At 42.9% G+C, this 26,879-nt stretch overlaps 1 pseudogene; it reads right to left on the reverse strand.

The window, feature by feature from the left end:
• Positions 1 to 3,778: 3,778 nt before the first annotated feature.
• On the reverse strand, positions 3,779 to 14,388 carry LOC142169716 (uncharacterized; annotated as a pseudogene).
• Positions 14,389 to 26,879: the final 12,491 nt, after the last annotated feature.

The following is a 26,879-nucleotide window of genomic DNA, read 5'->3' on the forward strand; positions in this document are numbered from 1 at the left end:
TGGCTACAGAACATCCCTTTTACTATGATCAAAGAGTCCCTACCTTGAGACTCCAATGTGCGGCCGCAAGTTTAATTGTGCAGACTGCAAAAATCCTATTGCGACCGCACATAATCCAATTCTATGTCATCATAGAGTTGGCACTTGTTGGGTCTCAGAGGTGCGGCCGCAAGTGAAATTGTGCAGACCGTACTTCACTTTTGTGGCCGCGAAACAAAATTATGCGGTCCGCAAGTCCTCATCTGCAGCCACAAGAAAAATTGTGCGGACTGCAGTTCTTATTCCCTTCAAGCATGCTTTGATTGAACACCCTCACTGTGTACTCTGGTTATCTTTTATTTGTACATCTTCTGTGTATGTCTAAACATTGAATTGCAACTAACAATCGCCTTTGTTTAATAGAGACAATGGTTTGATCTAGAGGACTCGGCGACACTTCAAAAGGGAGAGGTGAACATTCTCGGGCTCAGGGAAAGAGTGCTTTATCCCTTGGCCAACCAAAGACAATAAGGAAGAAAGAAACATCCGACAGAGGGAGAGGTGCTGATCTCTCCGAGACGTGCTCATATGTCCTGTCTAGGGAAGTATCAGAGGGCAACTCAGCCTCTATTTAGGAGCAGTCGGCCGTACAGTCGAGGGCGCCAGGGAGATACCAGCTCAGGGATGATCCATCCTCGTCTCATAGCACTTCTGAGGGATTGGAGAGTGCTAGTCAGGCTTCTGAGCCATCGGCTACACCAGTCCCTGAGGCATAGGATGCTCCAGTTTATGATATCCCTAATGATGGCAGAGGGGGAGATGCTACAGCTGCCGGTCTTGAAAGATCGAAGAAGAAAGTAGTTTGGGAGGACTTCTTTGTCAGCATGGCTGCCTTCACCAACTTCCGTGTGTGGTGGCCAGTGAGGTCTCAAACTCTTGAGCGACAAGTTTTGTTGATAGATTCGGAGAGGTACGACCTAGTAGTTTTGAGATAGTTCAGGGCACGCAAGGGGTGGATGTGGTTCACTCAGAGTGTAATGGTGTCACGCCCCGAACCTAGGAGCGAGACAAGCACCCCGTGCCTCACCTAACCTGGCGTACCAAATTGCGACTAAGGGACTCTGAACACATAATGTCATACTTTGGCCATGGGGCCACCTTGCAAGACAATTTGCGAAGCAAAATATAAAACTGAATGGAAACTAGCACTAACTAAATATCAATATAAAGCTAGGCCGACAAGGCCGTCATAGCTACTACAGCTGACAAACCACCAATTTATACAAACCCAACATAATGCACTAACCAACAGGATATGCCTACAAGCCTCTACTGATAGATGTACTGTGATCGGAACAGGGCCCCGACCTACCCATAACATATATACAGATATACATAAGATGTACACAAAACTCTAGTCCTGGCAACTCCAAAAGACGTGGAGCTTACCGATCAGGCAGAACTCGGGAAACACCTACTGAGGAGGTCTACCCGTCTGTCTGTCTGAACCTGCACGCATAAAATGCAGCGCCCCCAAAAAAGGGACGTCAGTACGAAATAATGTACCGAGTATGTAAGGCAATAAAATAACTGAAATCTGAAACTGAACTGATAATATGATAACTGAAATTAACTGGGAGTCAAAGATGATCTGGAGATATACTTACCTGCTGATACTGACTCAACTCCTTCAATATAGTAAGTAAAATAATTGTACGGCCTTATAAGGCTCGGTATATATAACTGCTCTGCCATAGTAGGCTCGCTTATAGGCGCTCGGCCATACTAGGCTATGTATCTCGACCATGCTGGGCTCGCTCATAGGCGCTCGGCCACAGTAGGCTCGGTATATAACTTTCCATCTGATCAGAGGTTGCCCAATAGGGGCCTGCCCATCGATTATAGCTCGATGGTAATGAAAATACTGTAATACTGTATATATAGGCTTGCTGCTCTCTTGACTAGAAGAAGACAATACTAAAATTGAATATAGAGTCTCGATAAGGAATAATATTGTAACTTATGAGACTAGAATAGTTTGAATAAATTCATGAATATGAACTTCTCTTTTTGTCTCATTACTAACACATGTAGCTACGAGATCATGCCAAAATGAAGGAAGGCTTAGCCTTAACATACCTTATCACAATCTTTTCAATCACCAAGTTGAACTCACCTCTTCGCACCTTAATCTACAAGAATGATAATAATACTATCGTTAAGTTACGAAAGGTACAACTATCGCACAACGAACGACAAACCTATTTTGTATTAAAACGGGCAGCATCTCCCCTATAATATGCCCTTCCTCCAACTTCAAGATAACACCAAAAATACAAGGACAGAACAATAACAACATATATACATCATTTTCCAGCCCTATATACACCATCAAATACTACAAAACAGCCCAACACACCCCAATCTCTTCGTACACAAAACGACCACCGTAGTAGTGTCAAACGACCCGAAAATGTTATGACGAACGACCAGCCAACCACCCTAAATTTATATGGTGTTTATAAACCCCCTTCCTCCTCCAAAACTCCACAAAATAGTAATAAAACACGCAGCCCAACAGCAACACAAAACAGTCCACAAAATAATCCGCTACAAGTGAATAACTCGAACTCACGGCTTCCGATCACCATCCCGTGAGTTCTTACAAGTATAGAACGACTTACCATGAATTTACAGAAGAAAAAATGGATGAAAGAGAGCAGTAAACTCACCTTATTTGTTGGATAACTCAGCTCCTATCTTGGTTCTTCAAACTCTAAGTTTTACCTCCAATTGGAACTTGAAAGGGAGAGAAAATCAATTAGGGTTTGTGGGAAATTTTTGGGAGGATTCTTTGCAGACCTTATGTCTGGTTATTATGCTCTATTTTAAGTCTAATATATGAAGAAAATAGGCCCTTAAAAGGCCTCTTTGGACGACCCGAAATGGCCCATTTTTGGGCTTTCATTTAAGCAAGTAGGTGACACACCTACTTGTCACCTAGCAGCTTGCGCAGTATTGCAAAAATGCACATATCTCTCTACTCCGATGTCGTATTGACAAATGGTTTAATGAGTTGGAAAATAGACTCATAGATCTTTAATTTGATGGGTGGAACACACCATAACTCTAAGTATATTGGGAGAAAATTGCAGTTACATTTGACCCAAAGTTTCAGTAAAACTTATGAATGTAACTTGTGATGACTTTCATCGACTTTTGTTCCACAACTCGCTTGACTTAAAAACATAACACACGGATGTAATACGACTAATATAAATCATAACATAATCTCTTTATCATGTTAATCACCCTAGTCTCACCCCAAAGGTACATGTTATAACATTCCCAACTTGTCGACTTTCGATGAAACATTATTTTATTTAATTGCTTTAGCTTCTGAACTGTCCAACCCTCTTTGTACTTGTTGTTCATGATCTTCAATATTTGTAACCTCAGAGGTAACATGATTAACTTACTTTATATACTTTTAAATATTATCTCATTTTTTTGTCCTACATTAGTTTGCTTACGACGCATTTTTACATACGAAAATATAGGGTGTAACATCACTCCCCCTTGGGAACATTCGTCCTCGAATGTTTACTCTTGGAGACTTTGGAAACTTTTTCCAGAGTATCCTTCGTACACTAGGTTAAAACCAACCTGCACGTAGCCAGAAACATACTATGCATGCCACACATGGCCAATCTTTATAAATAGCAGCAATTTGCCTCACCGACCGTAAATCATAAATATTGAAAGTGAAAAATAAAAGCTTACCTGATGACCTGCTAGCCTACATAGAGCTATGTTGTAGCGTCCCATCTCGAACCATATCTTCATTTTGAAATAGGTGGGGGTATTTAGACTTCATTTCTTCCTCCGATTCCCACGTCATCTCTTCTACATTCTTGCTCCTCCATAAAACCTTTACGGAAGCTACCTCCTTATTTCGTAGATTGCGGATTTGTCGGTCTAGGATGGCAACTGGAATTTCCTCGTATGACAAGTCCTCTGTAATCTGTACATCATCCGTGGGCACCACTCGGGTAGGATCGCCAATGCACTTCCGTAGCATAGATACGTGAAAAACCGGATGGACAGACTCCAATTCTGAGGGCAACTCTAACTCATAAGCTACTTGGCCCACTCTCCGAATGATCCTATAAGGCCCAATATACCGTGGGCTAAGCTTTCCTTTCTTGCCAAACCTCATCACGCCCTTCATAGGTGATACCTTTAAGAATACCTAGTCATTAATCCTGAACTCTAAGTCTCGTCGCCGCACGTCAAAATATGACTTCTGACGACTCTGAGCTGTCAACAGTCGCTCCCGGATAACCTTTACTTTCTCTATGGCCTGCTGAACCAGGTCTGGCCCATGTAACCCAGATTCTCCAACATCAAACCACCCTATAGGAGATCTGCACTTACGCCCATACAAAGCCTCGTACGGAGCCATCTGGATACTGGAGTGGTAACTGTTATTATATGCAAACTCGATAAGAGGTAGATGTTCATCCCAACTTCTTTTAAAATCCAACACACATACTCGTAACATATCCTCGAGCGTCTGAATTGTGCGCTCGGCTTGTCCATCAGTCTGTGGATGAAAAGCTGTGCTGAGATTCACCTGAGTCCCTAGACCTCTTTGAAATGACCTCCAAAAATGTGCTGTAAACTGAGCCCCACGGTCAGATATAATAGAAACTGGTACTCCGTGTAGCCGCACTATCTCCTTAATATATAACTTTGCATAATCTTCTGCTGTATATGTAGATCTGACCGGTAGGAAGTGAGCTGATTTCGTGAGCCTATCGACTATCACCCATATGGAATCGAACTTACGATTAGAACGAGGTAAACCCATGATAAAGTCCATGTTTATCGCCTCCCATTTCCATGTCGGGATCTCTATAGTCTGCATTAGCCCTCCGGGCTTCTGGTGTTCTACCTTCACTTGCTGGCAACTAGTACATTGGGCGACAAACTCAGCAATGTTCTTCTTCATATCATTCCACCAGTACATATCCTTAATGTCATGATACATCTTCGTCGATCCAGGGTGGATGGAATACCATGAATAATGTGCCTCTGACATAATCCTGTCTCGTAGCCCTGCTACATCTGGAACACACAAACGACCCTTGTATCTGAGAACCCCATCTCCCTTGAGCTCTAACAATGGCTTCTTCTGCTGCGGAACTCGCTCTCTCAACTCGACCAACTCTGGGTCCTCGTACTGCCTTTCCTTGACTTCAGCTATGAGGGATGATTTTGCAGTGTTTTGGATTACAACTCCACCATCCTCAGAATCTACTAACCGAACCCCCAACGAAGCCAATTGATGAATATCTCTAGCTAATTGTCTTTTCTCGGGCTCTACATGTGCTAAGCTACCCATAGATCGGCGACTTAAGGCATCTGCTACAACATTAGCTTTCCCTGGATGGTAGAGAATGTTAACATCGTAATCTTTCAATAACTCAAGCCATCGCCTCTGTCGCAAATTCAACTCTTTCTGCTTGAAAATATATTGTAGGCTTTTATGATCAGTAAATATATCAACATGAACACCATATAAATAATGCTGCCATATCTTAAGTGCATGGACAACCGCAGCTAACTCGAGGTCGTGGGTCGGATAATTCCTCTCGTGCTTCCTCAACTGCCTTGAAGCATATGCAATTACCTTCCCATGTTGCATCAGGACACATCCTAACCCGACACCTGATGCATCACAATACACGGCATAACCCTCTAGACCCTCTGGAAGTGTTAGAACTGGAGCTGAGGTCAACTTGTTCTTAAGCTCTTGGAAACTCCGCTCACAAGCCTCTGTCCATTGAAACTTAGTTTCTTTCTGTGTCAACTTCATCAATGGTGCCGAAAGGGAAGAAAAACCCTCTACGAACCTCCGATAGTATCCTGCTAAGCCTAGAAAGCTACGAACCTCTGTCGGAGTGGTAGGTCTAGGCCAAGATTTCACGGCCTCAATCTTCTGAGTGTCCACCTTTATCCCTTCATCTGATACAATATGCCCCAAGAATGCTACAGACTTCAACCAGAACTCACATTTAGAAAACTTAGCATACAACTTACGATCACGGAGGGTTTGGAGTACCGCTCGCAGGTGGTCCGCATGCTCATCCTCTGAACGGGAATAAACCAGAATATCATCAATAAATACTATCACGAACAGATCTAAAAATGGCCGGAATAGGCTATTCATCAAGTCCATAAATACAGCGGGTGCATTAGTCAACCCGAAGGACATGACAAGGAACTCGAAGTGGCCATATCGGGTCCTGAAGGCTGTCTTCGGAATATCTTTTTCCCGAACTCTGACCTGGTGGTACCCCGACCTCAAATCAATCTTGGAAAAGCATCTAGCTCCCTGCAACTGATCAAACAAGTCATCGATCCTTGGAAGTGGATACTTATTCTTAATAGTTACCTTGTTCAACTGCCTATAATCGATACACATCCTCAGCGAGCCGTCTTTCTTCCGCACAAATAGTACCGGTGCACCCCAAGGTGAGGTACTGGGCCTAATGTAACCTTTCTCCAGCAAATCTTTTAACTGCTCCTTCAACTCCTTCAATTCGGCAGGTGCCATTCTATACGGAGGGACGGATATTGGTTGAGTTCCTGGAAGCAAATCGATGCTAAAATCAATCTCTCGCTCTGGAGGAATACCTGGAAGCTCATCTGGAAACACATCTGCATACTCTTTGACTATGGGAATAGACTGAAGTGTAGGTATCTCAGCATCTGCATCTCTAACTCGCACAATATGATAAATGCACCCTTTTGCAATCATTTTCCTCGCCTTCAGATAGGAAATAATCCTACCTCTGGGTGTTAGTGTATTACCTACCCATTCAAGGACTGGCTCACCCGGAAAATGAAATTTGGCTACCTTTGCTCGGCAATCAACTGTGGCATAGCAAGCTGCCAACCAGTCCATGCCCATGATAGCATCAAAGTCCATCATCTCTAGCTCAACTAGGTCAGCTGAGGTCTGACGACTACAAATTGTCACCGTACAACCTCGGTAAACCCGTCTAGCAATAATCGATTCTCCGACCGGTGTAGATACCGCAAAAGGATCACTTAGTATTTCAGGCACTATACCAAACTTCCTCGCGACAAATGGGGTAATATACGATAAAGTAGATCCTGGGTCTATCAAAGCATAAGCATCGTGAGAGCAAATGGTTAATATACCTGTCACAATGTCTGGTGAAGACTCCTGGTCCTGTCGACCCGCTAAAGCATAGATACGGTTCAGATTACCACTTGAACTGGAACCTCTACCTCTGCCTCGACCTCTACCAGCCGAAGACTGAGACTCACGCCTTGAAGGATGCACGGACATAGACGATCCTGTTGCTGAACTCGCTGGTTGTGCCATTCCCCCAGAATCTCTATTTGGGCAATCTCGCATCATATGCCCCGGACGCCCACATGTATAACAAGCATCAGAACCTGCTCGGCATTGACCCAAGTGTCCTCTACCACAGATGTCACACCGCGGAGGAAATGACCATGTCTGCGCAGAACCTCGTTGTCGCTGCAAACCCGACGCCCGTGAGCTCTCACCTGGTCCTGACTGAGTATAGCGGTCATACCCGTAACCCTGTAACTGAGGTGGCGGAGGCCTAGGTGGCCGTCTGAAGTACTGGGTCCTATAACTACCCTGAGATTGCTCCTGAGACCTGGGAAATCTCATCCTCTTACGTTGCCCTTGCTCAGCCCTCTCTGTACCCTGCTACCGACGCCTACCCCTTTCTATATTCTGGGCGAATGCCTGAATCCGAGAGATATCCATACTATCCTGCAATGCAGCGGTGGCACATGCCTCGGTTAACTCTGGGGCTAACCCTGCTATAAACCTGTGAATCCTGTCCCGCATAGTAGAAACTATGGATGGTGCATATCTGGCCAATGAGTCAAAACGGAGACTATACTCTCGAACACTCATATTACCCTGCTTGAGGGCTAGAAACTGATCGACTCGAGCCTGTCGGATCTCCCGCGGTAAGTACTGGTGAAGGAAAGCATCTGAAAAATTCTCCCAAATAGCTGGAGGTGTATCACGTCCCCTGGACCTCTCCCATCCCTCATACCAAAGGATGGCTATATCTCGGAGTCGAAAAGCTGCTAGCTCAACTGACTCTTTCTCCGTGGCATGCATAACACGAAAGATCCTGTGAAGCTGATCTATGAAATCCTGCGGGTCCTCCCTCTGATCTGTCCCCGTGAACTCTGGGGGACTCAAAGCAATAAACTCTCGGACCCTTGAACTCCCAGACCCCTCAGAAGTTCCTGCACTAGCTGATGCCCTAGCATGTTGCTGGGTAGCTACCAACTGTGTCAACAAATGCACCGCACTCCTTAAGTCCTGATCTGATGGAAGTGGAGGGGGAACTGGATGTGCGGTTTCCCTAGGAATCTCCGTAGTTGGTGGAGGAGCCGGTAATGGCTGAGTAGGGGTCTCCCCTTGAGCCTCAGACTGGGCCCCATCTACTGGGGGTACCCTGTTGGTCCCCTCACCTACTACTGTATCTCTCCTCTGGCTAGCCGTAGTCTTCCTAGTCACCGTCATCTGTGCATGCAAACACCAACACTTAAGTTTAATTCAAATTTCCTATAACTCAGTTCTATAGCACGATTTAGATTTCAAAGAAGTGTAACCAACTCCTAAATGCCCTGTAGTTCCTTGCTTATATAATGTGGTGCACAACACATCTATAAACAAGACCCTACTAGACACGGCTTGTAGACTCCCTAGGAGAGAACTGCTCTGATACCAAGTTTGTCACGCCCCGAACCTAGGAGCGAGACAAGCACCTCGTGCCTCACCTAACCTGGCGTACCAAATTGCGACTAAGGGACTCTGAACACATAATGTCATACTTTGGCCATGGGGCCACCTTGCAAGACAATTTGCGAAGCAAAATATAAAACTGAATGGAAACTAGCACTAACTAAATATCAATATAAAGCTAGGCCGACAAGGCCGTCATAGCTACTACAGCTGACAAACCACCAATTTATACAAACCCAATATAATGCACTAACCAACAGGATATGCCTACAAGCCTCTACTGATAGATGTACTGTGATCGGAACAGGGCCCCGACCTACCCATAACATATATACAGATATACATAAGATGTACACAAAACTCTAGTCCTGGCAACTCCGAAAGACGTGGAGCTTACCGATCAGGCGGAACTCGGGAAACACCTACTGAGGAGGTCTACCCGTCTGTCTGTCTGAACCTGCACGCATAAAATGCAGCGCCCCCAAAAAAGGGACGTCAGTACGAAATAATGTACCGAGTATGTAAGGCAATAAAATAACTGAAATCTGAAACTGAACTGATAATATGATAACTGAAATTAACTGGGAGTCAAAGATGATCTGGAGATATACTTACCTGCTGATACTGACTCAACTCCTTCAATATAGTAAGTAAAATAATTGTACGGCCTTATAAGGCTCGGTATATATAACTGCTCTGCCATAGTAGGCTTGCTTATAGGCGCTCGGCCATACTAGGCTATGTATCTCGACCATGCTGGGCTCGCTCATAGGCGCTCGGCCACAGTAGGCTCGGTATATAACTTTCCATCTGATCAGAGGTTGCCCAATAGGGGCCTGCCCATCGATTATAGCTCGATGGTAATGAAAATACTGTAATACTGTATATATAGGCTTGCTGCTCTCTTGACTAGAAGAAGACAATACTAAAATTGAATATAAAGTCTCGATAAGGAATAATATTGTAACTTATGAGACTAGAATAGTTTGAATAAATTCATGAATATGAACTTCTCTTTTTGTCTCATTACTAACACATGTAGCTACGAGATCATGCCAAAATGAAGGAAGGCTTAGCCTTAACATACCTTATCACAATCTTTTCAATCACCAAGTTGAACTCACCTCTTCGCACCTTAATCTACAAGAATGATAATAATACTATCGTTAAGTTACGAAAGGTACAACTATCGCACAACGAACGACAAACCTATTTTGTATTAAAACGGGCAGCATCTCCCCTATAATATGCCCTTCCTCCAACTTCAAGATAACACCAACAATACAAGGACAGAACAATAACAACATATATACATCATTTTCCAGCCCTATATACACCATCAAATACTACAAAACAGCCCAACACACCCCAATCTCTTCGTACACAAAACGACCACCGTAGTAGTGTCAAACGACCCGAAAATGTTATGACGAACGACCAGCCAACCACCCTACATTTATATGGTGTTTATAAACCCCCTTCGTCCTCCAAAACTCCACAAAATAGTAATAAAACACGCAGCCCAACAGCAACACAAAACAGTCCGCTACAAGTGAATAACTCGAACTCACGGCTTCCGATCACCATCCCGTGAGTTCTTACAAGTATAGAACGACTTACCATGAATTTACAGAAGAAAAAATGGATGAAAGAGAGCAGTAAACTCACCTTATTTGTTGGATAACTCAGCTCCTATCTTGGTTCTTCAAACTCTAAGTTTTACCTCCAATTGGAACTTGAAAGGGAGAGAAAATCAATTAGGGTTTGTGGGAAATTTTTGGGAGGATTCTTTGCAGACCTTATGTCTGGTTATTATGCTCTATTTTAAGTCTAATATATGAAGAAAATAGGCCCTTAAAAGGCCTCTTTGGACGACCCCAAATGGCCCATTTTTGGGCTTTCATTTAAGCAAGTAGGTGACACACCTACTTGTCACCTAGCAGCTTGCGCAGTATCGCAAAAATGCACATATCTCTCTACTCCGATGTCGTATTGATAAATGGTTTAATGCGTTGGAAAATAGACTCATAGATCTTTAATTTGACGGGTGGAACACACCATAACTCTAAGTATATTGGGAGAAAATTGCAGTTACATTTGACCCAAAGTTTCAGTAAAACTTATGAATGTAACTTGTGATGACTTTCATCGACTTTTGTTCCACAACTCGCTTGACTTAAAAACATAACACACGGATGTAATACGACTAATATAAATCATAACATAATCTCTTTATCATGTTAATCACCCTAGTCTCACCCCAAAGGTACATGTTATAACATTCCCAACTTGTCGACTTTCGATGAAACATTATTTTATTTAATTGCTTTAGCTTCTAAACTGTCCAACCCTCTTTGTACTTGTTGTTCATGATCTTCAATATTTGTAACCTCAGAGGTAACATGATTAACTTACTTTATATACTTTTAAATATTATCTCATTTTTTTGTCCTACATTAGTTTGCTTACGACGCATTTTTACATACGAAAATATAGGGTGTAACATCACTCCCCCTTGGGAACATTCGTCCTCGAATGTTTACTCTTGGAGACTTTGGAAACTTTTTCCAGAGTATCCTTCGTACACTAGGTTAAAACCAACCTGCACGTAGCCAGAAACATACTATGCATGCCACACATGGCCAATCTTTATAAATAGCAGCAATTTGCCTCACCGACCGTAAATCATAAATATTGAAAGTGAAAAATAAAAGCTTACCTGATGACCTGCTAGCCTACATAGAGCTATGTTGTAGCGTCCCATCTCGAACCATATCTTCATTTTGAAATAGGTGGGGGTATTTAGACTTCATTTCTTCCTCCGATTCCCACGTCATCTCTTCTACATTCTTGCTCCTCCATAAAACCTTTACGGAAGCTACCTCCTTATTTCGTAGATTGCGGATTTGTCGGTCTAGGATGGCAACTGGAATTTCCTCGTATGACAAGTCCTCTGTAATCTGTACATCATCCGTGGGCACCACTCGGGTAGGATCGCCAATGCACTTCCGTAGCATAGATACGTGAAAAATCGGATGGACAGACTCCAATTCTGAGGGCAACTCTAACTCATAAGCTAGTTGGCCCACTCTCCGAATGATCCTATAAGGCCCAATATACCGTGGGCTAAGCTTTCCTTTCTTGCCAAACCTCATCACGCCCTTCATAGGTGATACCTTTAAGAATACCCAGTCATTAATCCTGAACTCTAAGTCTCGTCGCCGCACGTCAAAATATGACTTCTGACGACTCTGAGCTGTCAACAGTCGCTCCCGGATAACCTTTACTTTCTCTATGGCCTGCTGAACCAGGTCTGGCCCATGTAACCCAGATTCTCCAACATCAAACCACCCTATAGGAGATCTGCACTTACGCCCATACAAAGCCTCGTACGGAGCCATCTGGATACTGGAGTGGTAACTGTTATTATATGCAAACTCGATAAGAGGTAGATGTTCATCCCAACTTCTTTTAAAATCCAACACACATACTCGTAACATATCCTCGAGCGTCTGAATTGTGCGCTCGGCTTGTCCATCAGTCTGTGGATGAAAAGCTGTGCTGAGATTCACCTGAGTCCCTAGACCTCTCTGAAATGACCTCCAAAAATGTGCTGTAAACTGAGCCCCACGGTCAGATATAATAGAAACTGGTACTCCGTGTAGCCGCACTATCTCCTTAATATATAACTTTGCATAATCTTCTGCTGTATATGTAGATCTGACCGGTAGGAAGTGAGCTGATTTCGTGAGCCTATCGACTATCACCCATATGGAATCGAACTTACGATTAGAACGAGGTAAACCCATGATAAAGTCCATGTTTATCGCCTCCCATTTCCATGTCGGGATCTCTATAGTCTGCATTAGCCCTCCGGGCTTCTGGTGTTCTACCTTCACTTGCTGGCAACTAGTACATTGGGCGACAAACTCAGCAATGTTCTTCTTCATATCATTCCACCAGTACATATCCTTAATGTCATGATACATCTTCGTCGATCCAGGGTGGATGGAATACCATGAATAATGTGCCTCTGACATAATCCTGTCTCGTAGCCCTGCTACATCTGGAACACACAAACGACCCTTGTATCTGAGAACCCCATCTCCCTTGAGCTCTAACAATGGCTTCTTCTACTGCGAAACTCGCTCTCTCAACTCGACCAACTCTGGGTCCTCGTACTGCCTTTCCTTGACTTCAGCTATGAGGGATGATTTTGCAGTGTTTTGGATTACAACTCCACCATCCTCAGAATCTACTAACCGAACCCCCAACGAAGCCAATTGATGAATATCTCTAGCTAATTGTCTTTTCTCGGGCTCTACATGTGCTAAGCTACCCATAGATCGGCGACTTAAGGCATCTGCTACAACATTAGCTTTCCCTGGATGGTAGAGAATGTTAACATCGTAATCTTTCAATAACTCAAGCCATCGCCTCTGTCGCAAATTCAACTCTTTCTGCTTGAAAATATATTGTAGGCTTTTATGATCAGTAAATATATCAACATGAACACCATATAAATAATGCCGCCATATCTTAAGTGCATGGACAACCGCAGCTAACTCGAGGTCGTGGGTCAGATAATTCCTCTCGTGCTTCCTCAACTGCCTTGAAGCATATGCAATTACCTTCCCATGTTGCATCAGGACACATCCTAACCCGACACCTGATGCATCACAATACACGGCATAACCCTCTAGACCCTCTGGAAGTGTTAGAACTGGAGCTGAGGTCAACTTGTTCTTAAGCTCTTGGAAACTCCGCTCACAAGCCTCTGTCCATTGAAACTTAGTTTCTTTCTGTGTCAACTTCGTCAATGGTGCCGAAAGGGAAGAAAAACCCTCTACGAACCTCCGATAGTATCCTGCTAAGCCTAGAAAGCTACGAACCTCTGTCGGAGTGGTAGGTCTAGGCCAAGATTTCACGGCCTCAATCTTCTGAGTGTCCACCTTTATCCCTTCATCTGATACAATATGCCCCAAGAATGCTACAGACTTCAACCAGAACTCACATTTAGAAAACTTAGCATACAACTTACGATCACGGAGGGTTTGGAGTACCGCTCGCAGGTGGTCCGCATGCTCATCCTCTGAACGGGAATAAACCAGAATATCATCAATAAATACTATCACGAACAGATCTAAAAATGGCCGGAATAGGCTATTCATCAAGTCCATAAATACAGCGGGTGCATTAGTCAACCCGAAGGACATGACAAGGAACTCGAAGTGGCCATATCGGGTCCTGAAAGCTGTCTTCGGAATATCTTTTTCTCGAACTCTGACCTGGTGGTACCCCGACCTCAAATCAATCTTGGAAAAGCATCTAGCTCCCTGCAACTGATCAAACAAGTCATCGATCCTTGGAAGTGGATACTTATTCTTAATAGTTACCTTGTTCAACTGCCTATAATCGATACACATCCTCAGCGAGCCGTCTTTCTTCCGCACAAATAGTACCGGTGCACCCCAAGGTGAGGTACTGGGCCTAATGTAACCTTTCTCCAGCAAATCTTTTAACTGCTCCTTCAACTCCTTCAATTCGGCAGGTGCCATTCTATACGGAGGGACGGATATTGGTTGAGTTCCTGGAAGCAAATCGATGCTAAAATCAATCTCTCGCTCTGGAGGAATACCTGGAAGCTCATCTGGAAACACATCTGCATACTCTTTGACTATGGGAATAGACTGAAGTGTAGGTATCTCAGCATCTGCATCTCTAACTCGCACAATATGATAAATGCACCCTTTTGCGATCATTTTCCTCGCCTTCAGATAGGAAATAAACCTACCTCTGGGTGTTGGTGTATTACCTACCCATTCAAGGACTGGCTCACCCGGAAAATGAAATTTGGCTACCTTTGCTCGGCAATCAACTGTGGCATAGCAAGCTGCCAACCAGTCCATGCCCATGATAGCATCAAAGTCCATCATCTCTAGCTCAACTAGGTCAGCTGAGGTCTGACGACTACAAATTGTCACCGTACAACCTCGGTAAACCCGTCTAGCAATAATCGATTCTCCGACCGGTGTAGATACCGCAAAAGGATCACTTAGTATGTAAGGCAATAAAATAACTGAAATCTGAAACTGAACTGATAATATGATAACTGAAATTAACTGGGAGTCAAAGATGATCTGGAGATATACTTACCTGCTGATACTGACTCAACTCCTTCAATATAGTAAGTAAAATAATTGTACGGCCTTATAAGGCTCGGTATATATAACTGCTCTGCCATAGTAGGCTCGCTTATAGGCGCTCGGCCATACTAGGCTATGTATCTCGACCATGCTGGGCTCACTCATAGGCGCTCGGCCACAGTAGGCTCGGTATATAACTTTCCATCTGATCAGAGGTTGCCCAATAGGGGCCTGCCCATCGATTATAGCTCGATGGTAATGAAAATACTGTAATACTGTATATATAGGCTTGCTGCTCTCTTGACTAGAAGAAGACAATACTAAAATTGAATATAGAGTCTCGATAAGGAATAATATTGTAACTTATGAGACTAGAATAGTTTGAATAAATTCATGAATATGAACTTCTCTTTTTGTCTCATTACTAACACATGTAGCTACGAGATCATGCCAAAATGAAGGAAGGCTTAGCCTTAACATACCTTATCACAATCTTTTCAATCACCAAGTTGAACTCACCTCTTCGCACCTTAATCTACAAGAATGATAATAATACTATCGTTAAGTTACGAAAGGTACAACTATCGCACAACGAACGACAAACCTATTTTGTATTAAAACGGGCAGCATCTCCCCTATAATATGCCCTTCCTCCAACTTCAAGATAACACCAACAATACAAGGACAGAACAATAACAACATATATACATCATTTTCCAGCCCTATATACACCATCAAATACTACAAAACAGCCCAACACACCCCAATCTCTTCGTACACAAAACGACCACCGTAGTAGTGTCAAACGACCCGAAAATGTTATGACGAACGACCAGCCAACCACCCTACATTTATATGGTGTTTATAAACCCCCTTCCTCCTCCAAAACTCCACAAAATAGTAATAAAACACGCAGCCCAACAGCAACACAAAACAGTCCACAAAACAGTCCGCTACAAGTGAATAACTCGAACTCACGGCTTCCGATCACCATCCCGTGAGTTCTTACAAGTATAGAACGACTTGAGAATCAATGATAGATAGACAAGAGATAGATAAACGATATATATATATTTCTCACAAAAAAATTGTGAGATAAAGAGCAGATGGATCCTATCCCCTATATCGAACACTCATTCCTATCTATTGATAAACTTACCATGAATTTACAGAAGAAAAAATGGATGAAAGAGAGCAGTAAACTCACCTTATTTGTTGGATAACTCAGCTCCTATCTTGGTTCTTCAAACTCTAAGTTTTACCTCCAATTGGAACTTGAAAGGGAGAGAAAATCAATTAGGGTTTGTGGGAAATTTTTGGGAGGATTCTTTACAGACCTTATGTCTGGTTATTATGCTCTATTTTAAGTCTAATATATGAAGAAAATAGGCCCTTAAAAGGCCTCTTTGGACGACCCGAAATGGCCCATTTTTGGGCTTTCATTTAAGCAAGTAGGTGACACACCTACTTGTCACCTAGCAGCTTGCGCAGTATCGCAAAAATGCACATATCTCTCTACTCCGATGTCGTATTGATAAATGGTTTAATGCGTTGGAAAATAGACTCATAGATCTTTAATTTGACGGGTGGAACACACCATAACTCTAAGTATATTGGGAGAAAATTGCAGTTACATTTGACCCAAAGTTTCAGTAAAACTTATGAATGTAACTTGTGATGACTTTCATCGACTTTTGTTCCACAACTCGCTTGACTTAAAAACATAACACACGGATGTAATACGACTAATATAAATCATAACATAATCTCTTTATCATGTTAATCACCCTAGTCTCACCCCAAAGGTACATGTTATAACATTCCCAACTTGTCGACTTTCGATGAAACATTATTTTATTTAATTGCTTTAGCTTCTAAACTGTCCAACCCTCTTTGTACTTGTTGTTCATGATCTTCAATATTTGTAACCTCAGAGGTAACATGATTAACTTACTTTATATACTTTTAAATATTATCTCATTTTTTTGTCCTACATTAGTTTGCTTACGACGCATTTTTACATACGAAAATATAGGGTGTAACAAATTATGTCAAGGAAGTCACATAAGCATGTAGCAATTTGCGCCAGTGTGGCTCATATCAAAAAGGGGAAAAAGGTGACCAAAGCACGTAACCTACAAGTGAGGTTTGATTAGCATACGCTTAACATGTACTTGGATTTGAAGATGTTGAGTCGAAGGCGTATTTCGATAAGTGTGCACTGAGGGACGAGGTATGACCTTTGTATGCAGTAGGTTGGATCCATGCTAAAATGAGACTCACCTTCCAATTCCTCGGGCAGTTCTGCTTGCTTCTATTATGGCCGGGTACCCAATCAATGTGGGTGCCGTGATGTCAGCCAACATCTAAGTAGTCGATTGGCAAGATGACTCATCCTACCAGTATCCCAACACCATTATAGAATATCTCACCGATGCAAAGGTAGAATTGAGGGATTGTGATACAAAGGTAAAGCCGAAGAAGCCTTTTACTTGGTACTCACTGATGGATGCGAGCAACTCGAAGAAGAAAGTTCAGCCTCCTACCACTACATGCCAGTCTGATGAGCCAGTAGTGGTAGTTTTTGAGACAGTTGTTGTTCTATCCACGTCGGCTGAGCCTTCCTCCAGTGCCGCAACTATGCCTCCACCATCGTCCACAACCTCTATTGCAGCTCCTTCCACAGCTCCCACCTCGACTTTGAAGCCAGTGCTCATGCCTACTCACCCACTATCTGCACTACGAGTCTCCCAGAAATTAACGAGTCTCAACAATTGGATGCAAATAGACACTGTAAAGTTGATTGACTTGTCCAGTACTGTTGCAGCGCAGTCTACCTCACAGGCATCACAGGTTCCTTATGACATTGAGAAGACATTGAAATTTGTTTAGAGAATCAGAAGACTATTATAGACACCTTGGTACAACATGGATCAGTGATTGAAGAGCTGGAAAAGGAAGTAAAGAAGATGAGGGAAGTCCCAGGCCATCAAGAAGTCAGTGGACAAGCTCCGGAGAGTGGTGACCAGGATTGCTACAGCCAGAGATCTCCCTTTTGATATGCCTCTTGACCCACACCATTCCGCCCCAGATCCTTCAGCACCATCAGCACCAGTGGCACCAACTGGCCAGTCTAAAGATCCAGACCTTGCTGCCGACACTGTTGAGGCAGTACGTCAGATGTTCGCCAACCCAGCCACACCTAGAGTTGAGGATGATGAGATTCAGTTGGCTGATCCTGAGGGCGATGACATTGTCGGGGGCACAGAGATGTACAATGAGCCATAGGGAGTTTTATTCACTCTTCCCTTTTTTACTCTTATTTTGCTAAGCATTTAGGGCAATGCTTACTTTTATTCAGGGGGATGGGGGGTGGAGTTTATTTGACACATTTGGTACTTTGATACATTTGGCCTGTAATAATTTGATGATATTCTGTCTTTTCTTATTTGTATGTATATATCTTCTCTCTCTCTTACTATGCATATTCATTCTATCTTTAGTAGTTTTTACTTATTAGCTTGTTTTTATGTTTTAGTAGCGTATTAGCTCTTATTTTTTAAGTAGCTTCTTTTTATGTTTTAGTAGATAATAAGCCTTTGGTTTTCTTAATGTCACGGTTCTTTCCAAAGGTAGTTGTTGTGTGAACCGGGTGACTCGTCCCAATGATGGATGGTGTGACAACCTTCTTAAGGGAATGAGTCTGTTTTTGTTTGTAGGTAATAATAGTAGTAGTAATGAATAAAAAGACCTAATTAAGTCATGCTCTAAGAGTCAACCATGCTTCAATTGTCACCAACACACTTATCTACGTGCTTATGGTTAAAGACAAGGTTTTTGAAAGAAATAGCTCTAGTAGTAACTTTGTGACTCTTGTGTAGACTTTGGCAATCATCGAGTGGTTTAGTTGGACCATAGTGATATTTAAACTTGAATGTGGTCATTTTGGGCCCTTGGCTTTGTCCTATTTTACAATCTTATTGCGTGACGGATGAGATGAATTGTTGCTAGTCCAAGTATCCATGCAAAGGGTCTAGAACTTGCCCCCGATGTGTGTCAAGGCAAAATCCTAAATTTTGCTTGGTTTGAGAAGTGATTGTAGGCTCTTATTGGCCCATTTGAGTTTTCTATTTCCAACCAGTCATTATCCCTAGTCAACCCCTTTGAGCCTCTAGCCTTTCTCATTTGATAATCATGTTACAAGCCTTTACCCGTTTAGTCGTGACCCTCTCTTGGCACCCGAGCTTTCCTTAATACTCTTGTGAAACAAATGGCTTAAAACGTAAGTTTGGGGGAGATATGAGGAACTTGAAAAGGTATCAAGGCACAAAAAAAGAAAAGAAATGATCTCTATGAGAAGAGAAGGCAAGAAAAGAAAAGAACAAAAAAAAAGTGAATAATTGGAAGGGTTGAATAAGAAAAATAAAAATAAAAGAGGTAATGATCCCAAACATGGAGAAATCAAAAAGGGATAAAAAGAATGAAATGATCAAGAAAGAGTGATGCTAAGTCTCTCTAGTCCCCAATAAAAAGAAAGTGCCTTTAAGAATTGGCAAAGTGTGAGCCGAAAAATGAAAGATGAAGTGCTTAAGGAAAGGTGTAACCACTTACCCATACAGTATCCTACCATAACCCAAAACCCTTCATTACATCCCGAAAGAAGTCCTACTTGATTTCAAACCGAGTGAGCTTATATTAGTGGCGATCTACATGAGGGGAAAGCCTATGGTACTTGAGACACTACTTGTGACATTCTCTTGAGATAGATAAGTGAACCTTTCATAAATCTTAGGATTGAATGCTAAATTTCTAAAGTGATCTTGGCAAATGGAAAGTAGAGGAGGAAGAGTTTGGAGTCCACCATGGCCTACATGATAGAGCAAGAGTCCTTGATGAGTAAAGTCAATTCTTGAAGCTCAAATGTCATAGTAAAACTATATGTGCATGAATGCTTAACTTGTCACCTTGTTGATAATGCATGAGTAGTTGGTCCCAATTGATGTGTGAATGGCTCACCTTTGACTCGCTTAAATGACCCTTAACTTTTGGAGGTAGGAACTAATGTATTTTCTTGAAGACAAGCAAAGACTTATGTTTGGGGGAGTTGATAAGTGGGGATTTTGACTGCTTATTAGCACCTTTTAGCTTTTGTTTTAGTCTGAAATATTGAATTGTGTTCCCAAAACTAATTAAATTGTGCAAATTGCAGGAATGTTGGAAGTTTTGTCTCCCATGATAAAATCCAACTAAAAAAGGAGTGTTCCGAAGCACAAGGAAATAAGGGGGAAGAAGCAAAGATGTGCGGTCCGTAGAAAGATTCTGCGGCCGCAACCCAAGCAGCAGAATCCAACAAGCTTTTCAGCAATGTGCGGTCCGCACATGAATTCTAAGGCCGCAGAACTGGGCTTTCACTAACAAAAATTCAAAGTTTAGAGAATATGCAAAAAGACCAAGTCCTGAAGCCTTTGTGAAGTGCTGACCGCACAAGAAATGTGCGGCCTCAAAAGTTGCCTTGCGGCCACAGTCCCGAAATGTACGGCCGCAGAATCTTCCTTCCTGCCAAATGAAGAAATCTGCGGACCGTACATGAAATTGTGGTCGCATAACCTCCCGAGGGGCATTTTTGTCTGCAATATTTGGACTTATAAATAGACGAGTTTCACAAAATTAGGTCAAGTTTGAACATAAAAAGCTGTTGTAGCCGGTTTTTTTACTACTTTGGGAAGTTTTACATCAGTTTGGTGTTTAAACATTAGATTTCATCATTTTAATCTTTTATTATGGGTTTAATTAGTTTTTATTCTTTATTTTCTTCAAATCCCATTATGAGTAGCTAGATTATGACTAGGGTTGTGACCAAACCCTATTGTGTAAACCTTATGGGTGATTAATTTTATGCTTGTTTATGATTGGGTATTGATTATTTAGCTTAGTTCATGCTTCAATTTTAGAATTAATGGTTGCAAACATTGATTCATGCCTATATGACTTAGTCTCTACTTGAGAAAGAGAGACCTAATCTAGGATAACTTGGCTAACAAGGAATTGGGTTAATTGAGAGATTGATTAGCCTAATTAAAGGGTTCAAATTAGAGATAGTAAGAACTCGACTTGAGCTCATATCAACTATTTTAGTTGATACCCAATTGGACTTGAGAAAGCCAAATTGGGCAAAATTCATCTCTGACCAAGAGGTATTGAGTGGGTAACGTAGAGTTGAGAGCTATAATACCCCCCCAATCAACGAAACAAGTAACAACGTCTTTACCCCATTAGGAAAACACCTAGGTTATGGTTACATCCCTAGGCCTTTAAACTATTTTGAAAAATATAAAAAACATTCATCTCTAGTTTATTTACCTTAGCTTGCAATCATTAGAGTTATAGTAGAAGTAGAAGTCTAAACTCTGTTGTGGAAGTGCAATTTAGGTAGTCCATTCATTTGCTTCAAATATATTCTCTTGACACCCCTTATAAATTCCAATGGATTCGACCCCAACTCATAGTTGGTTAATTATTATTGCATACGACCGTATCATATCTCTTATTGAGGCATGTTGTGGACGTCATCACCAGTCGTTAGAGATTACCTGCTAGCTGCTTTAACGAAGACTTCAAGGTATGGCTGCTCGACGCCCGCAGGTCTCGGAGTCACCTTCCCATATTCTCATTTCCTGTTGTACTTCCTTTCGGACACTAATGTAGTAGTACTCTAGTTATACTCTGTAGAGCTTATGACTCAGTTCCACCGGTATTAGGGAGCGTGTTGTTGAGATTATGTTTTGTATTGGAAGGTTATATCAGTTATTCAGCTTTGTTTTAGTATTTTGATAATTGTTACTGCCAAGTTATTATTATTTGTTAGGATTACCTAGTCGTAGAGACTAGATGCTGTCACGATACCCTATGGAGGGAAAGTTGGGGTCGTGACAAGTTGGTATCAGAGCTCTAGGTTCATAGGTGTTACAAGTCATAAGCAGGTTTAGTAGAGTCTTGCGGATCGGTACAGAGATGTTTGTACTTATCTTCGAGAGGCTACAAAACTGTTAGGAAAAACTTCACTTCTTTGATTCCTTATCATTCTAATTGGTTGATTTCGAAAACTAAATCTGATTTTTTATTCTCTCATAGATGATGAGGACAAGCACCATTGGATTCGACGATCAGACACTCGTGCCTCCTGCTAGAGCCGCGAGAGGTCGGGGCCGGGGCCTGGGAAAAGGTTGTGGAGAGGCACGTGGTGCAGCCAGCGCACCTGCCCAAGCTGCGATAGAGGAGCCACCAGTAGCTCTAGTCGGGGGACAGGCACCCGAGGAGCCTATTACCACCTCAGCACTTCAAAAGACCCTCGCGCAGTTCTTGAGAATATTCGGTACCTTAGCTTAGGCAAGGTTGATTCCACTTTTGCCATCCACATCTCAGGCTGGGAAAGGAGCACCGACTCCCGCGCCCATACCCCAGAGTAGCGGGTCCAGGTTGATCAGGTTCCTGAGGTTATACCGATATAGTCTGTTGGTCCGGTTCAGCCCGTGGTTAGGGAAGCAGCATCTGAGGAGCAGCAACTTAGGCTCAAGAGGTTCAACAAGTATCACCGTCATACTTTGAGTGGTTTGGCTTTAGAGGATGCACATGATTTGCTTGAGGAGTGTCACCGTATTCTCCGCATTATGGGTATTATAGAGACAGGTGGGATTGCTTTTACTACCTTCCAGTTGTCGGGAGCGGCATATCAATAGTGGCGTGTGTACGAGGAGGGTAATTTAATTGAGGTAGCTTCACTTACATGGACTCAGTTTTCAGAGTTATTCTTGAGAGAGTTTGTTCCTTAGACCTTCAAGATACATGGCGCGTGGAGTTTGATCAGCTGCGCCAGGGTACTATGACAGTGTCGGAGTATGCCATCTGATTTAGTGATCTGTCCAGACATGCACTTGCTTTGGTTTCTACAGTCAAAGAGCGAGTCCGTCGATTCATCTAGAGGCTTAACTATGGCATTAGATTCAACATGGCTAGAGAGTTGGAGTATCTGACTCAGCATCAATAGGTGGTAGAGATTACTCAGAGGTTGGAGGGTATACGGAGCCATGAGAGAGATGATAAGGAGGTCAATAGGCCTCGTGGTATAGGAGGATTTAGTGGTGGTCGCGCTGTAGCTATAGCCCATCATGGTAGAGGCTATGTGAGTCGTCTAGTTCATTTAGCACTTTTAGCTTCTATTGGTGCTATGGTTGTTCTAAGGTCTCAGGTTGCACACTTTGCTCAACCACTTTATAGTGCACCTCCTGCACGGGGTGCCTTTAGCAGTCAGTCCAGCCGACTAGGCCCGAGCCAGTCCCATGCGCCACGCCCGCAGAGATCTTGCTTTGAGTGTGGTGATACCCTCCATATGGTTAGAGACTGCCCCAGAATCAAGAGGGGTGTACCTCCCCAAGCTACTCAAGCTCCATGGATTCAATCAGGTCCACAGACTTCTCAGGCCATGATAATTGCCCCAGTTGCCTCTCCACCTGCATAGCCAGCTAGGGGTGGGGGACGGGCAGGTAGAGTTCTCCCTAAAAGGGGAGGCCAGCCCTGATTCCATGCTTTTTCGGGTAGGACAGAGGCAGTTGCTTCAGACTCAGCCATTACAGGTATGGTTCCGGTTTGCCATGGAGATGCATCAGTCTTATTTGATCCGAGATCCACTTATTCATATGTATCATCTTACTTTGCTCTGTATTTAGATACATCTTTTGATTCTTTGAGTTCTCCTATTTACTTGTCCACTCCTGTGGGAGATTCTATTATTGTGGACCACGTTTATCAGTCGTGTTTAGTTGTTATTGGTGGTTTTAAGACCAGAGTTGATCTATTGTTACTTAGTATGGTAGACTTTGATGTTATCTTGGGCATGAACTGGTTGTCACCCTATCATGCTATTCTAGATTATCATGCCAAGACTGTGGCGTTGGCCATACCAGGTTTGCTATGGTTAGAGTGGAGGGGTTTATTAGATTATGTTCCTAGCAGGGTTGTATCATTTCTAGAGGATCGGTGGATGGTTGAGAAGGGGTGTGATGCTTATCTAGCCTTCATGATGGATATTAATGATATAGTAAGAGACTTCCCACATGTATTTCCAACGGATCGTCTAGGCATGTCGCCAAATAGGGATATCAATTTTGGTATTGACTTGTTGCCGGGTACTCAGCCCATTTTTATTCCACCATATTGTATGGCCCCAATGGAGCTGAAGTAGTTAAAGGAGCAGTTGCAAGGGTTGCTTGATAAGGGTTTCATTCACCTATTGTATCGTCGTGGGGTGCTCCGGTTACAGTGAAGAACAAATATCCATTGTCATTCAATGATGACTTATTTGATCAGCTACAAGCTACTATAGTGTTCTCAAAGATTGATTTGCAGTTAGGTTATCACGAGTTCCTCGTGATGTCATTTGGGCTGACCAATGCCCCAACAACATTTATGGATTTGATGAATAGTGTATTCCAGCCTTATCTTGATTCATTCGTCATTGTGTTTATTGAAGACATTTTGGTGTACTCCCGCGGTCGGGAAAAGAATGAGCAGCACTTGAGGATCGTGCTCCAGACCTTGAGAGAGAAGAAGTTGTATGCAAAATTCTCAAAGTATGAATTCTGGCTTGATTCAGTGGCATTTTTAGGTCATGTGGTGTCGAGTTAGGGGATCAAGGTAGATTCGAAAAAGATTGAAGCAGTGCAGAGTTGGCCGAGACTGTCTCCAATAACTGAAATCCGGATTTTTCTTAGTTAGGCAGGATATTACCGTCGATTCGTAGAGGGTTTCTCATCTATTATTGCACATATGACCATATTGACCCACAAGGGTGCTCCTTTCAGATGGTCTGAGGAGTGTGAGACGAGCTTTTAAAAGCTCAAGACTGCTTTGACTACAACCCAATGTTGGTGTTGCCTGCGGGCTCGGAGTCCTATACTGTGTATTATGATGCGTAACGTGTTGGCCTTGGCGCGGTGTTAATGCAAGACGGTAGGGTGATTGCCTACACATCTAGATAGCTAAAGACCCATGAGAATAATTATCCGATCCACGACTTGGAGTTGGCAGCCATTGTTTATGCATTGAAGATCTGGCGGCACTGTTTGTACGGTGTCCCTTGTGAGGTCTTTACCGACCACCGGAATCTACAACATTTGTTCAAATAGAAAGATCTTAAATTGCGCCAGCGAAGGTGGTTAGATTTACTTAAGGACTATGATATCACCATTCTATATCATCCCGGGAGGGCAATGTGATGGTCGATGCCTTGAGTCAAAAGGCGGAGAGTTTGGATAGTTTAGCATATCTACTGACAACGGAGAGGCCATTAGCATTGGAGGCTCAGGCCTTAGCCAATGAGTTTGTTAGACTGGATGTTTCGGAGCCCAGTCGAGTTCTTACATGCGTGGTTTCTTGGTTTTCTCTATATGATCGTATCAAAGAGTATCAGTATGACTACCCTCATCTGCTTGTCCTCAAGGACACAGTTCAACACGGTGATGCCAAGGAGGTTACCATGGGGATGACGATGTGTCACGGATGCACGGCCTGTTATGTGTTCCCAATGTGGATGGTTTGTGTGAGTTGATTCTTCAGGAGGCTCACAGTTCAGGGCACTCCATTCATCCGGGTGCCGCTAAGATGTATCAGGACTTGAGGCAGCACTATTGGTGGAGGAGGATGAAGAAGGGCATAGTAGCGTATGTAGCTCGGTGCCTAAATTGTCAGCAGGTGAAGTATGAGCATCAGTGGGAAGGTGATTTTCTTCAGCGGCTTGAGATTCCTGAGTGGAAATGGGAGCGTATCACAATGGACTTCGTTGTTGGGCTCCTACGGACTCAGAAGAAGTTTGATGCGATATGGGTGATTATGGACAGGTTGACCAAGTCGGCTCATTTCATTCCGGTAGTGACTACCTATTCTTTAGAGTAGCTGGCTCAGGCTTATATCCGTGAGATTGTCCGACTTCATGGCATACTGGTATCCATCATCTCTGACCGAGGTACGCAATTCACATTGCGTTTCTGTAAAGTTGTACAGTTTGAGCTAGGCACATGGGTTGAGTTGAGTACAACATTTCACCTTCAGACGGACGCACAGTGCGAGCGCACTATTCAGATATTGGATGATATGCTTCGCGCTTGTGTTATAGATTTCATGGGTGCTTGGGATCAGTTCTTGCCACTTGCAGAGTTTGCCTACAATAACAGCTATCAATCGAGTATTCATATGACCCCATATGAGGCTCTATATGGGAGATGGTGTCGTTCTCCAGTTGAGTGGTTTGAGCCGGGAGAGACTAAGTTATTAGGCATGGATCTGGTTCGAGATGCTTTGGAGAAGGGCAAGATGATCCAGGATCGGCTTCGTACAACTCAATCTAGACAGAAGAGTTATGCGGATCGGAAGGTTCACGATGTCATTCATGGTTGGAGAGCGAGTCTTGCTCCGAGTTTCACCCATGATATGTGTGATGAGGTTCGAAAAGAAGGGCAAGTTGAGCCCTAGGTATATCGGACCTTTTGAGATCCTTGAGATGATTGGGGAGGTGGCCTACAAGCTTGCTTTGCCACCCAATTTATCTGCGGTTCATCCGGTGTTCCATGTCTCTATGCTCCGGAAGTATTATGGGGATCTGTCTCATGTTTTAAACTTCAGCACTGTTTGTCTCATCCAATTTCACTCCTCAATGCGAGGTTATGAAAACGGTCGATGCAATAATAATACCCAAGAAGAGTCGGGGTCGAATTTCACAGGGAGCTATAAGTGTGGGAGTTAGCAGTATATATCGTAGCATGCGAGTTTGTATATCTAAATTTGCACTTACATAGAATTGGGTTGTTTTAAAATCTAATTAAAACTACAATTGCAATTTAGGAAATAAAACTAGAAGATTGTTTTTG

This window comes from Nicotiana tabacum, chromosome 15 (genome assembly GCF_000715075.1).
Source record: "Nicotiana tabacum cultivar K326 chromosome 15, ASM71507v2, whole genome shotgun sequence".
Lineage (NCBI taxonomy): Eukaryota > Viridiplantae > Streptophyta > Magnoliopsida > Solanales > Solanaceae > Nicotiana > Nicotiana tabacum.